A 12,327-nucleotide genomic window follows, 5' to 3' on the forward strand; every position below is an offset into this window, starting at 1 on the left:
AAAAAAAAAAAAAAAAAAAAATCAGGAAGGGGAAAAGAGGAACCTATCTCGATCCTACTTCCTAAGGAACTTCAGCAGGAAGTGGCAGCTGCCACGAAAGATGGCATTTGTCCCGGGCCTTCTCCTGCCTGCTGGCTCCTCTTCCTCCCCTTCTCCAGGATGAGTCCAGGACGTCTAGGTCTGTACTTCCGCATTATTAGTGCTGTACATTGCATTTCACCCCATGATGAGGCTCTAAATATAGCTGGTGGCACATTCTATCGTCCAGAGGTGCCCACACCAGTGTTCCCCACCCGGAGCACACCTCTTAAGAGTGTGACCTGCACTCTTCTGCTGCCAACAGAAGGCACTGGGTTGGCTCTGGGGTGCTCCAAATGCCCACATGATGAAACCCCATCCTCAGTTTTGTGCTTTGGATGTAGTGGAAAACTTTAAGAGGTGAGGCCCTGGCAAGCATAAGCGCCTGAGTTCAATCCCGGGTTCCGCCAAAAGGAAAAAAGAGGTTAGGCGTCAGGGGAAGTCATTACTGCCCTTGAGGGGATCAGGGACCCTGGCACCTTCCTTTCTCTCTTCGGCCTTCCACTCTCCGTGTGAGCAGTTTTGCCCAGCACTGCCCCCTTCACACACTGTCTCACCGCAGGCCCCACAGCAACAGGCACACCGCCACATACTGAAGCATCTAAAACTGTGAGCCAAAATAACCCTTTCATCTCTATAAGCTGACGAGCGCAAGCATTTATTGGAGCAATGGAAAGCTGACGCCCAGGGTCTGTGTGCACCAGTCCCCCCCCCCCAGCCGCATGCCCTGGGTAGACTCCTGACACCCAGGAGCCACAGAATGATGTGGACACGGGGGTGCAGGATCCCAGTGCTCTGGGAGGCTGAGCGAGGAGGAGCACAAACCCAACCCAGCGAGGGAACTCAGCCACTTAGCAAGACCCTGTATAATAAAATGAAAAATAAAAAAGACTGGGATGTAGCTCAGTGGGAAGACCCTGGGTTCAATTTCCAGTGCCTCAAATTATAATGATAATGACAATAATAATAATAATAATAATAAATTTAGACTAGAGTCTGTTGAAGTATACATTTTTCTTTTCTTTTTTTTTTTTTTTTTGTATTTTTAGGGAAGAGTCAACAGAGTGTTCTGGGTCTCACTACTAGATTGGACTCATAGTGATCTGCCTGTTTACAGCCTCTCAAGAGCTAGGATTATAGGCGTGTACCACCACGCCCAACCTCAACTGCCATCTCAGTGCACCCCAGGGGCGGGGCTAGCATGGCAGGCCTGGGAATCGAACCCCTGGCCCCTGCACCTGCTTGCAGGTGCTTTAATCTGCTGAGCTAATTTGGCATGCCCTTTCTTTTCTTTTTGAGACAGGGTCTCACTATGAAGTTCAGGCTGGCCCTGTGCTCTAGTTTTTGTAGCCGCCAGGTTGGTCTCAAACTCAGCGATCCTCCTGTCTCAACCTCCCCAGTGCTGGGATTACAGGTGTGTGCCAGCATACCCAGTTCCAAAGTATATACTTCTCAGGTGACAAGAATTTTTGATTCATCCTGATTCTCTCCTTCTTGCCCTGGTCTCTTCAAAAGTCACATCATTCATTACTGAAGACATTGGTAGAATTTATCAAGAGGTAGTTTTGTGCCAGTATCCACCTCATCAGTAGGGATAGTCCTGAAACATAGTATATACTCAATTAAAGTGTGTTTTAATGAACAATTTACAATCTAACCAATACAGGACACTTAAGGAGAAGTCAGAGTTCATCCTTGTCATCAGTTGCTATTTAATCTTGTAAAACACCGGAAGCGCTACTGCAAGCCACACATGCAGTTCACTGATGATGGTCCACAGGCAAAGCCAGAAAACATAAAGGAGAAAGTTGCTTCTATGCACAAAAAACGAAAAAGTCTGCAAACGAAAAAACACTGTAAACAAACAAAAAACATTGTAAATAAAATGAAGACTAACAGCAAGCCAGGAAAGATTGGCAAGAACATTAACAAAGGGTTCTATTCAAAGAGACCTTGTAGCTCAGTAAAAGAAAGACAAACATGCACGCCAAAAGGCTGGGGGTCATCAAAAGAAAGAGGAAAATATAAACGGTAATGCACACTTGAAAAACCTCTCAGTTTCATGAACAATCACAGAAATTCATGATCAAATTACAGAAATAGAGCTTTGATTTCAGAGCTAGCTATAGAACCCAACCTTTTTTTCTCATCAAATTGGCAAAAAGTTTTTTTTTTTTTTTTTTTTTTTTTTTTTTTTTTTTTTGCGGGACTGGAAGTTGTTTTGTTTTTAAGATAATATGCAATATGCAATGCTGTCAAAACTGGATATGCAAGGCTGACTGTTGGTGTTCACAGTTGCATGTCAATAACCTTGCAAGTTAGGGCATGCTCTGAGACCTGCCATTTTCACATTTTTAAAGAAATGTATGTAGCACAGGGTCTACAGGGCCTCACTATACAGATGGGACTTGTAGTGATCCTCCTGTTTTTAGCCTCCCAAGCCCAGTCTCAATCCCACCTCAGCACGCTGTTGGAGGCAGGGCCAGCACAGCATGCTGGGGATCAAACCCCAGACCCTGCAATCTGCCTAAATAGGTGCTTTAGTTCGCTGAGCTATCTGACTGGCCCAACATTTCCAAATTCATGCCAAATAATTTCTTGCTGATGTCTGCCAAGGAGATCTGCTCACAAGGCTCCTTCGATCTATTGTTTTCAATAGCAGAAAATTGGGAATAATGGGCAGTCTCTGGGACTTGGTTAAATAAATCATTGCATCAGCCAGTAATGCAGTAGGGCTCAATCATTCCAAATCCTGATATAGGCCAGGTGTGGTACCATACAGCTGTAATCCCAGCACTGAGGAGGCTGAGGCAGGAGGACTGCTTCAAGTTCAAGGCCAGCCTGAACTGCATAGTGAGACTCTGTCTCAAAAAGGCAAATCCCGATATAAAAGAATACTTAGTTCAATGGAGACATAGTCATAGTCTGTGGTTAATTTTGAAATATTGGTGTACCAAGCAAATGTATGATATTTTATTTTTATTATATATACATATATATTCCATAAACATAAATGTACATGTAAGAAGCCCAAAATGATTTACACTAAAATTTTATAATTCTGGATTATTTTATTCTTCTTATCTCTTGTCTATGTTTTTAAATGTTCTACACTAGCTTTATTACTTTTCTATTTGAGAAAAACTAGGCCAGCAAAATAGCTCAGTGGACTAAGGCCCCTGCTTTGGCAATTGCAGGAACCAGGGTTTGATCTCTGGTCCCACATGCCACGCTGGCCCTGCCCCCAGGGCACACTAAGCCAGTGACAGAGTTGGGGTGGTGGCGCATACCTGTAATCCCAGCACTGGGGAGGCTGAAAGCAGGAGGATCACTAGGAGTCCAAGCTGTGTAGTGAGACCCTGTATCACATACATAAAGAAAAAAAATAATATATATATATATATATATCACAATCGCTTTTCAGTAGTATGGAAATTATTCCTTAAATAGAGACAGGAATGGCAGCGTGGTTGTTCCCTTTGAAAACATCCCTAGGCCCCATGATGCACATTTCCAACAGCCCAAGCTCTCGTGAGAACCCATGCAGTGAGGAGGGAGGAATTTGGTGAATGTTTGTCCCCACCGCTGGTCCCTGCAGTAAATCTTTATGACTATGGGACTGGATGTTCTGTGTTCCCCAGAGTTACAGATATATGTGAGGTCTGCCATTCTGTCCACATAAGGACTTCGTTAATCTAAATGCTACTCCAGCTGGGAGTGATGCCACATAGCTGTAATCCCATCCCTTTGGGAGGCTGAGGCAGGAAGATTACAAGCTGAAGCCCAGCCCAGGCAACTCAGTGAACTTACTAAGACCTTATCTCAAAGTTTAATAATGAATTTTATAAAAGAGGCTGGGGGTTAGCTCAGTGCAAAGACCCTGGATTCAACCTCCAGGACTACAAAAATAAATATTTAAGTAAATAAATCAATGCCCCTCCCACCCCATTGGAACCACTTCTGCCCCCCAGGCAAATGCTCCAGGGAATCTGCTTTCTTTTCATCCCAGACAAACACAGGTTCTCCGCAATTCGTTCACAGCACCATGGTGGTGAGCGAAGGCCTGAGCCCTGCCGGGTCCTGCGAGTGTGATGGATGAGAAGCAGGGTAGAGAAGCGGGGTCGTGAGCACCAGGCCAAACTCATTTCTCTCTCCTTTATTCAGCTTACTCTTTCACGAGGACTCAGAAAAGTCATGCAGTGAAACCTGATGGGACCACTTTCCCAAGCACAAAGCAAATAAAGCGATGGGTCAACCTTCATGAATTCCTCTAGCTTTATTTCTAAACATAAGTCCTATATAAAAATATTTCACTGCACTTTGGGGATCACCAGAAGAAATGAGATCTCATAGGACAAGAAAAAGGAAAAGTTTCTAAACCCATCAGTTCAGGTGATTGCATGAACTATTCAGGCTTGCAGCAGCTCACAGTGGCAGAGTACTACGTGCTCACACTGGAAACGATATTTCCTTCAACTCTATTCTTTTATCCCCATTTTATTATTTGCTGATAATGAAAGATCAGGAAATGTTGGAAGTGTGAAGTGCATAAGTGTTTCAGCTGACTTTCTATGTGATTTCCTTTGGATTCCAGAGACTTCCAGAAACCTAAGTGGGGTTTCTGGGAAGTTTCTGCCTGTCACCAGGGGGTTTTCCAGACAGGGGTCGTCTGCACACCTCTGGGGGCCCGTGACCCAGGACAATAAAATCAAAAGAGGTGGTAATTCGCTGTCAGCCTTCAGGCTGGAAACCTGGGAGGTGCCCAGAAAACAGTAAGTTCATCAACATGCATGGACACCCTTCCTGTGGCAGCAGTCACCCCTGGGTGGGCAGGGTCCCCAAAGTATAGCTGGGAGGTAGGATGGAGCCCGGGAGACAGTCTAACAGGCTTCCAGGTACTGATTTCACTCCTTCGTTTGTGTGTTTGGTACTAGGGCTTGAACTCAGGACCTTGTACTTGCCAGGCAGGCACTTATGGTGCTGAGCTACTTCCCTGGTCTTGTTATTTCACTCCTAAACTGATGAAAGAAAATGGTTCTAAATAACCTACTTGATATAATGATTTGCTTATTTAATGGAAATATCTAGCGATGTAAAGGGGGACGTGATGATCCCACAAAGGCCCCAGCTCTGCCTCTTTCTGAATGGTTCCCATGTCCTACAGCTGCTCCAGAACGGCTCCTCCTCCCCGCCCCTCTTGCCTGTTTCCCTACCTCTTTTGGCTTTCGTCTCTCTCCTTTTTTCTCATCATTTCCCAGTATATTTGTCTTCTTTGTAACTTTCTGCTCTTCCTACTGTATCTCAAACTATGCCAACCTTCCCAGAACCCCACACAAAAGGTGCAGGATCTAACTGCCAGGAGGGCAGAATTCTCCATCTTGGGCGTGAACTCTGAGGGTTACACACAATTGAGAAATCCAACAGTTAGGGTAAACAACTTGCCCAAAGCCTCAGTTTGGAAGGAGCTGAACCAGTCTCCAAACGTCCTGCTTCCTAACCTTGGGCTGTTTCCATCATGTGCGGCGAGGGGGTAGTGGGTAAATGAGAGAAGTACACCTTAATTACAGACCACCACATCTCAGATTTGAGGGTGGACTGGCATCTGTGCCCAAGACACACTGACATTTCGATGGGGACTCATCCCCCAAGTTTAAAACGCATGCTGCTGTGGACTTGTAAGAATCAACAGCTCTGGTAGCTGGAGCTATTTCAAAGACTCTGGAAAAAGACTATCCCAAAATACATATGCAAATTCATGACCATCTTCTCTAGAAGTTTCTGTTACATAAAACACAACTACTTGGAGGTGGATCTATGAGGCATTTGGTGAGGGAGTGAGACTGAGATTTTTGCAGAAACAGTTCTTGGGGAGGGCTGTCTTCTCTCCCCACCCTCTTGGCATAGGTCTCCCTAATTTTGCCAGGGCTTTCAGAGTAGGGCATCCATGTTCCCTGGCTTCAGGTCTACAGCAGCTCCCCAGCCTGCTCCCTGGGAGCTGGTGGCCAACAGGAAGACGCACACAAGTGCGAGGCCGGGAGTCTCGCCGCTGTGGGCCAAGGGAGGTGAACTCCCCCACCTGCGTATGGGAAGCCTGAACCCCCTAATTCGTGTTCAGGGCTCCTCCCGGAGCTGCTGGGAACCCTGTAATCAATCAACAGACAACTATTCAGCCAGAGCGAGAGTAGAAGGTGAAGCTGAAGGAATTTTCTGGAATGCGGAGCAACTTGTAAAACAAAAATCACTTGTCAGGCTGTGGCTGCAGCGCGGCAAATACTAGCATTCTTGGGACCCTGGATTCAAGCCCCAGCACTGCAAAGAACAGAAATGGAACCATGAAGGCTGTCATCTGCCAACATGCTTCTCAACAGTACGAAGAACACTGGAGCCAAAAGAGGGAGTACGGAGCCTTTCCCTCGGATTCGCAATTGAGACAAGTAACAAACTTGGCTCCAAGAGTTGCTTTTTGAGGGCTGAGAACTCAGAGGCTCTGGGTGTGCGAATGGGGCTCTGGGCTTCAAACAGGCTTCTGGCTGTCTCTGCTCCTCCTCCCTCTGTTGTCCAGCAGATTCAGGAAAATGGTTTTATGCAGCCTATTTGATGAAATTATTTGTTTATTTGAGGTTTTGTTTTGTTTGGTTTTTGAGTTCAGTGAGAAGAGATCCTTGGTAGGGTAGGGGCTTCCCAGGAGTCTTGTGCCAGGCACTGTGAACAGTGGGAAAGGCCTGGCAGGCTGGGACTCAGAGGAGACCCGCTGGCCAGGGTGGATGGTGCTGCTTACAGACATACTACAGAGCGTTTTTCCAGCCCGTCCCCAGGACCCTTCCCCCAGCGGGTTGACCAGCTTTCCACAGCCACTGTAGGGGACACACAGGCAGAATGGATGCCACAATCAACTTCCGTGTAGGTACCCATATATCCAAAGCGATCTGCATACTTTTAGCTATGTAAATGTAAGAGCGTATTTATAATTTATGTTTCTTAGAAGCAAAGCGTGGAAAACATATTCTCTAAACATAGCTGAAGAATTCTCAGAAACCAAAATAAGATTTCAAAAAGAAGCACATTTGCTTTAAATGAGTGAAACTCCATGTGCCTGAGGCTAGAACTGAACTTCATAATTCATTTTTAATACTTCTTTGATCTGCTCAAAGCATAACGATCAATCAACAGACACGTGAGTGACCACTTGAAAGATCCATTGATGTGGAAGACGCCATGCTAGATTATCTAATTTCCTACCAGAACTCTGGGGGAAAACACTCTAGTTTAATGCCCAGAAATCCCTTCATCAACTTATGTTGTATTTACAATTTAGAATGAATTCAAATGCGGAGCCGAATATGATTGAAACATGAAGTCGAAGAGCTGAGTAGATACAGTTTTGCTAACCACTCAGTAATCAACACCCTTGCATGATATCGCAAAACTGGTCTTCCTAGAAACTAACTAGAAAGCTCCGTCCGTATAGAATCTCCCTAGGACTCCCAAACTGCTCTGCACAGAATAAACAGAACTTAAACACCAGCTGCTTCGTGTCTGCAGATACTTTTCCCAAGGAAAACATGCTGCCATTCTCAAGTGTCTGTATGTTATGAAATTTTTACAGCTTATCAGAAATTCTTCATTAGGAGAAGTGTGTGCCAACCAACCCCCCCACCCCCAACACCCTTCAAAAATTCAGAACACTCGTGCCGGTGCCAAAATGATCCCAAATAAGCACAAACCCAAGAATCCAAGTACGGCATTGGTAAAACCAGTCAATAAAGAAAAAATACAGGGTGGGGAGACAACTCAGCAGCATAAACGCCTGCCTTAGAAGTGCAAGATCCTGAGTTCAATCTCTGGTATTGCATGCATGCGCGCACGTGCACGCGCACACACACACACACACACACGTACAATGTTACTCTTGCTCTTTCCTGCCCCACGTGAATATTTTAATATAGTCAACTATCATTTTATTTATTTGTTATAGGGTCTCGCTACACAGTTCAGACTTGTAGTGATCTTCCTGTCTCAGCAACCCCAGCACTGGGATTACAGGCATGCACCACCATGCCAGGTTTCAGGGCCTGCATGGTGCACTCGAGGTTCTGGGGCTGGCATGATATGCGGTTCTGGGGATCAAACTCAGGTCCTTGTGCTTGGCAGGCAGGCACTTATGCTGCTGAGACATCTCCCCCACTGGTGTGCTGTGTTGCTTTTTTTTTTCTTTGATACCAGGGATCAAACCCTGGACTTTGCACTTGTCAGGCAGGCACTTAAGCCACTGAGCTCTCTCCCTGGCCCCCTACTACTATCATTTTAATTTGTCTAGCTGGGCATTTTGCATAGTAGAATACATGGTTTCTAATCTTTAGAAGAAAAAATTGTTCTTAATTACTGAACTGTTGGGGCCAGGGAGATGGCTCAATAGAATAAATGCTTGCCTGGCAAGCGCAAGGTCCTGAGTTCAATCCCCAGTACTAGAAAAAAAAAATTACTGAACTGTAATGGAAATAATTTAAGGTATAAGTGATCTATGATGTAGAGTTTTTTTAATATTTAGAATGAACACAATGACTTACTTTAGACTGTCATGAATATTATGACCCCAACATAGAATGACTTGCATAAGAGGATTGCTTTGATCATAGGTCATCACATGACTCATGTAGATTTGCTTTTGGAGGGGTAGATGGATTAATTCATTTAAAATTGATTCCTGATAATGTATTGTGAGGGATTCACATACCAACTTTTTTTTCTTGTGGTGCTGCTTATCAACATTTTAGCAATTTTTTTTTTTTTTTTTTTTTTTTTAACAAAGAACAGGTTTATTTTTCTTCCAGTCTTGGGCTCAAAACATAGATGGCTTCTCCTTACTCTTTGGGTTGACAATTTTCTCCAGGTTGCTGCTAATGACACATTAAAGCTCTGCATACAAGGCCCTCAGGTTCGGCACCAGGGCCCTGAGATGCCCATAGGCTGCCTCGTCTCTCTCATGCACCAGGGCCTGCTAATCATTCTATGGGTCTCCTTAGAGGCCTTGGCTCCAGCGTCCCCACATTCTGAGAAGTGCATGGAAATGGTTGTCTGGAAGTCTTCTGCTCTGGTCTTGGCTGCACTCACTCTTTTCAGAACTTTGTCCTGGATTGCTACCGCAAAATCATTTCCATCCTCAATCTCGGGGGTCAGGTGCTGATCCATGCAATCACCAGAAGGCTCTTCTCTTTGAGACCCCACACTTCTGGCTTCACCAGAGCAAGCAGGGCCAGGAGTTTCTCATTCCAGGGAGAAAGCCACACTTAGAGACTTCTATCTTCTCCTGCTCATCTGTTTCCATCTCATCATTGTTGGGTGGAGGGTCTGGGGGCCCGAAGGGAGGTCAGGTCTGCCACATTGAGGGAGTCTTCATGCAAGAGCTGATTCAGGTATGTGACTTTCTTTTCTTTTTTTTTTTTGATGGAACCAGGGATTGAACTCAGGCCCTCACACTTGCCAGGGAAACACTTATTCCACTGAGCCATCTCCCCAGCTCCAGGTATGTGACTTTTTGTGGCAAAAATCTGTAAGGAATTCCTCAGCCTCCTGGGAAAGATTCTGTCTGAAGTGGGCTACCTGTCTGTGGGCTTCCTCACCCAGGCATACCCCACAAGTTTTGGCCATACTGCTCCACTTGCTAGATCTCAACATTTTAGCAAATCTTATTCAAAATTATCCCAAGCTATCATTCATGATGCATTTAGGTACATTTCTCTACCAAGTTAGATTTTGTCTACCAAGATAAGTTTCTCTACCAATTTTTAGAAGGGAAAAAAAAGGAATTAAATGAATAAATAAAAGGAATGTGTCGACACATAAGAGAGAAAAAGAGAGCGCTCAGGACACATCTCCCTCGGATCTGGTTACATGATCCACCCAGGTCCTCCTCCACGTCAGAAGGCTGTGCTTGTGACCTGGCCTGGGTGGCTGTCCAGATGCAGCCAATGACCTCCCCTCATTCCGGCCAAGGCATGGGTGGCATTTAGCCAAAACCTCTGGGTAGCGACCTGAGGCCAGAGCACACCAACCCAAGGACCTGAGCAGTACTGAGTCAAAAGCAGGCAGAGTGTGGAAGCTGAGGGTCCAGTGCCGCTGGGAGCCCAGTGCCACTGAGGGCTGGGCTCGGGCATAGGCAGTGCGTGCCCCCGCCAGCCAGGACAGCTGGGTACAGTGAGGTAGAAATCAGGCCATGCCAAGGACAAGGCCTTGGCTAGTCTTCCTGTCCCAGCTCTGTATCTTCCACAAGAGGACTCTCTCTTTCTCCTATGGTTCTTCAGAACCTGTTTCTCTCAGAACTGTAGTTACACCTGTTTCACAAAGCGCTTGGTGCAGGCTGCAAGCTGCAGCTATTCCTCCTCACTTAACCATTCACCACTGTGCAACCCATTTATGATGCGATGCGAGGGCCTGGTGTCCTTGCAAAGAGTTGTTTCAATGGGTCCCTGCTTCCCTAGACCACACCACCGCTGCTTGAGGGCAGGCTCTGAGCGATAGGTTAGGCCTGCTCGCCAGATGGAAGACCTGGCCTGGCCTGTGCTTTACTACATGTCCCAGTCAGTTACTATGTGCCAATTTAAGCTATTTGTATGTGCTGGGTATGTATGAGCTGGGCATGTGGAGGACCCCTGTAATCCCAGTGCTCTGGAAGGCTGAGGTAGGAGGAATAGAAGTTTGAGTTCAGTCTGGGCGACTTAGAAAGACCCTGTCTCAAAATGCATTACAAAATGTTTAATCTAGGTGAGACTGTAGCCCCCTGGTTCAATATATAGCCCCTATATATATATAGGCGCATGATATATACATATATATCTCCATATATTAAACTTGGAGGAGGAAGGGGCAGGGTAAGGATTACCCTAGACTTTTTCTAAATCTCCTGGGTGTGAGGTCCAGTGGAAGTGCTACTGTAAGCATGAATATCCTTGGTAAAAATTTTGAAGTCAAGTAGAAAAATTGAAAGGATTTTTTGATAGTAGCTCCAAAGTAAACTTTATTTATTTATTTATTTTTTACATAAAAACTGCTGTTCCTGGATGGAGGGAGGATGGCTCCCGGTGGGCGACTGCTAACACAGGCTCACTGGAGACAGGCGCATTAGTTCCTGGCAGCACTTCCTGTCTACATATCTTACCATTTTTCCCCAGTTATCTTTCAACCATGTTTGTGCAACATGTTTTAGATTATGAGAAATTCTACCATATGTCTATGTTGTGTCAATTCCTAAACCTTGACAAGACTACAGTCATTGTCTTTGATCCTTTTCCTCCCCTCCCTTTCTCCCCTGACCCTTGACAGAGTCTCACTGTACAGTTTAAGCTGGCCTGAACTCAGGATGATCCTCTTGCCTCAGCCTCCAAGTGCTGGGATTACAGGTGTGCATCCCTGTGCCAGACTCTTTGGCCCCCACCTCTTATAATTCCACATGAGCTTTACTTTTCCTTTTTCACCATCTCCTTTCCACATATAGATCATGTGCCTTTAAAAATCTCTTTCTACCAGTCCTAGCCCAGGCCCCGTGAGTGTGTGGGAGAGCTTCCTGCTACCCTGCTCTGGCGGGACCTATTACTGGTCCCAGCCCAGGCGCAGTGTGGGTGAGACCCTCTTCCACTCCTTTGGGACGCCCCCCACCACTCCGCAGCACCTCCCCCACCCTGCCCGCCCAGTAGGAATGTCTGCCACGTTCCGGGAACCCCCAGTTCCAGTCCTAGCCCAGGCCTGGTGAGTGTGTGGGAGAGCTGCCTCTCCCCACTACTCCACGGTGTCCCCTCCAGGCTTAGCTCAGCCTGGCATACAGGCCTGGGGTGAATCCCTGCACCTGCAATCCCTGCAGAGAGTGTAGGGGACAGAGCCACCCAGCTAGTCCAGGAGCAGAAAATCTTGCCAGAGGGGCACAACAGGTTCACCCCCAAGGGCAGCAGCAGGAAGCAGCTGAGCACAGCAGCCAGACCCAAGCCAGGCACAGCTGGATAAATCCAAACTTTGTAGATCTGAACCTGAACTTCAGCACGTGCTAAGGTTATAACTGCAACAAAGGTCAGAAGACAGTGCTACACAAAATGACGAGAAGGAACAAAATGTAACCTCAGAACCCAAGCCCACCCATAACAAGTGCAGAGGACACTAACACAGAACAAATTGGGAAACACACAGCTGAAAGCAATGAATCAATGGCTTCTGAAATAAAGAAACAGCTGCAGAAAGGTATAGAGGAACTCAGATTGGAAA

At 46.1% G+C, this 12,327-nt stretch overlaps 1 pseudogene; it reads right to left on the bottom strand.

Annotated features, from left to right (window-relative positions):
- Positions 1 to 8,917: 8,917 nt before the first annotated feature.
- On the bottom strand, positions 8,918 to 9,726 carry LOC101573480 (annotated as a pseudogene).
- Positions 9,727 to 12,327: the final 2,601 nt, after the last annotated feature.

The sequence above is a fragment of the Octodon degus genome, unplaced genomic scaffold (genome assembly GCF_000260255.1).
Source record: "Octodon degus isolate 3935 unplaced genomic scaffold, OctDeg1.0 scaffold00075, whole genome shotgun sequence".
NCBI lineage: Eukaryota > Metazoa > Chordata > Mammalia > Rodentia > Octodontidae > Octodon > Octodon degus.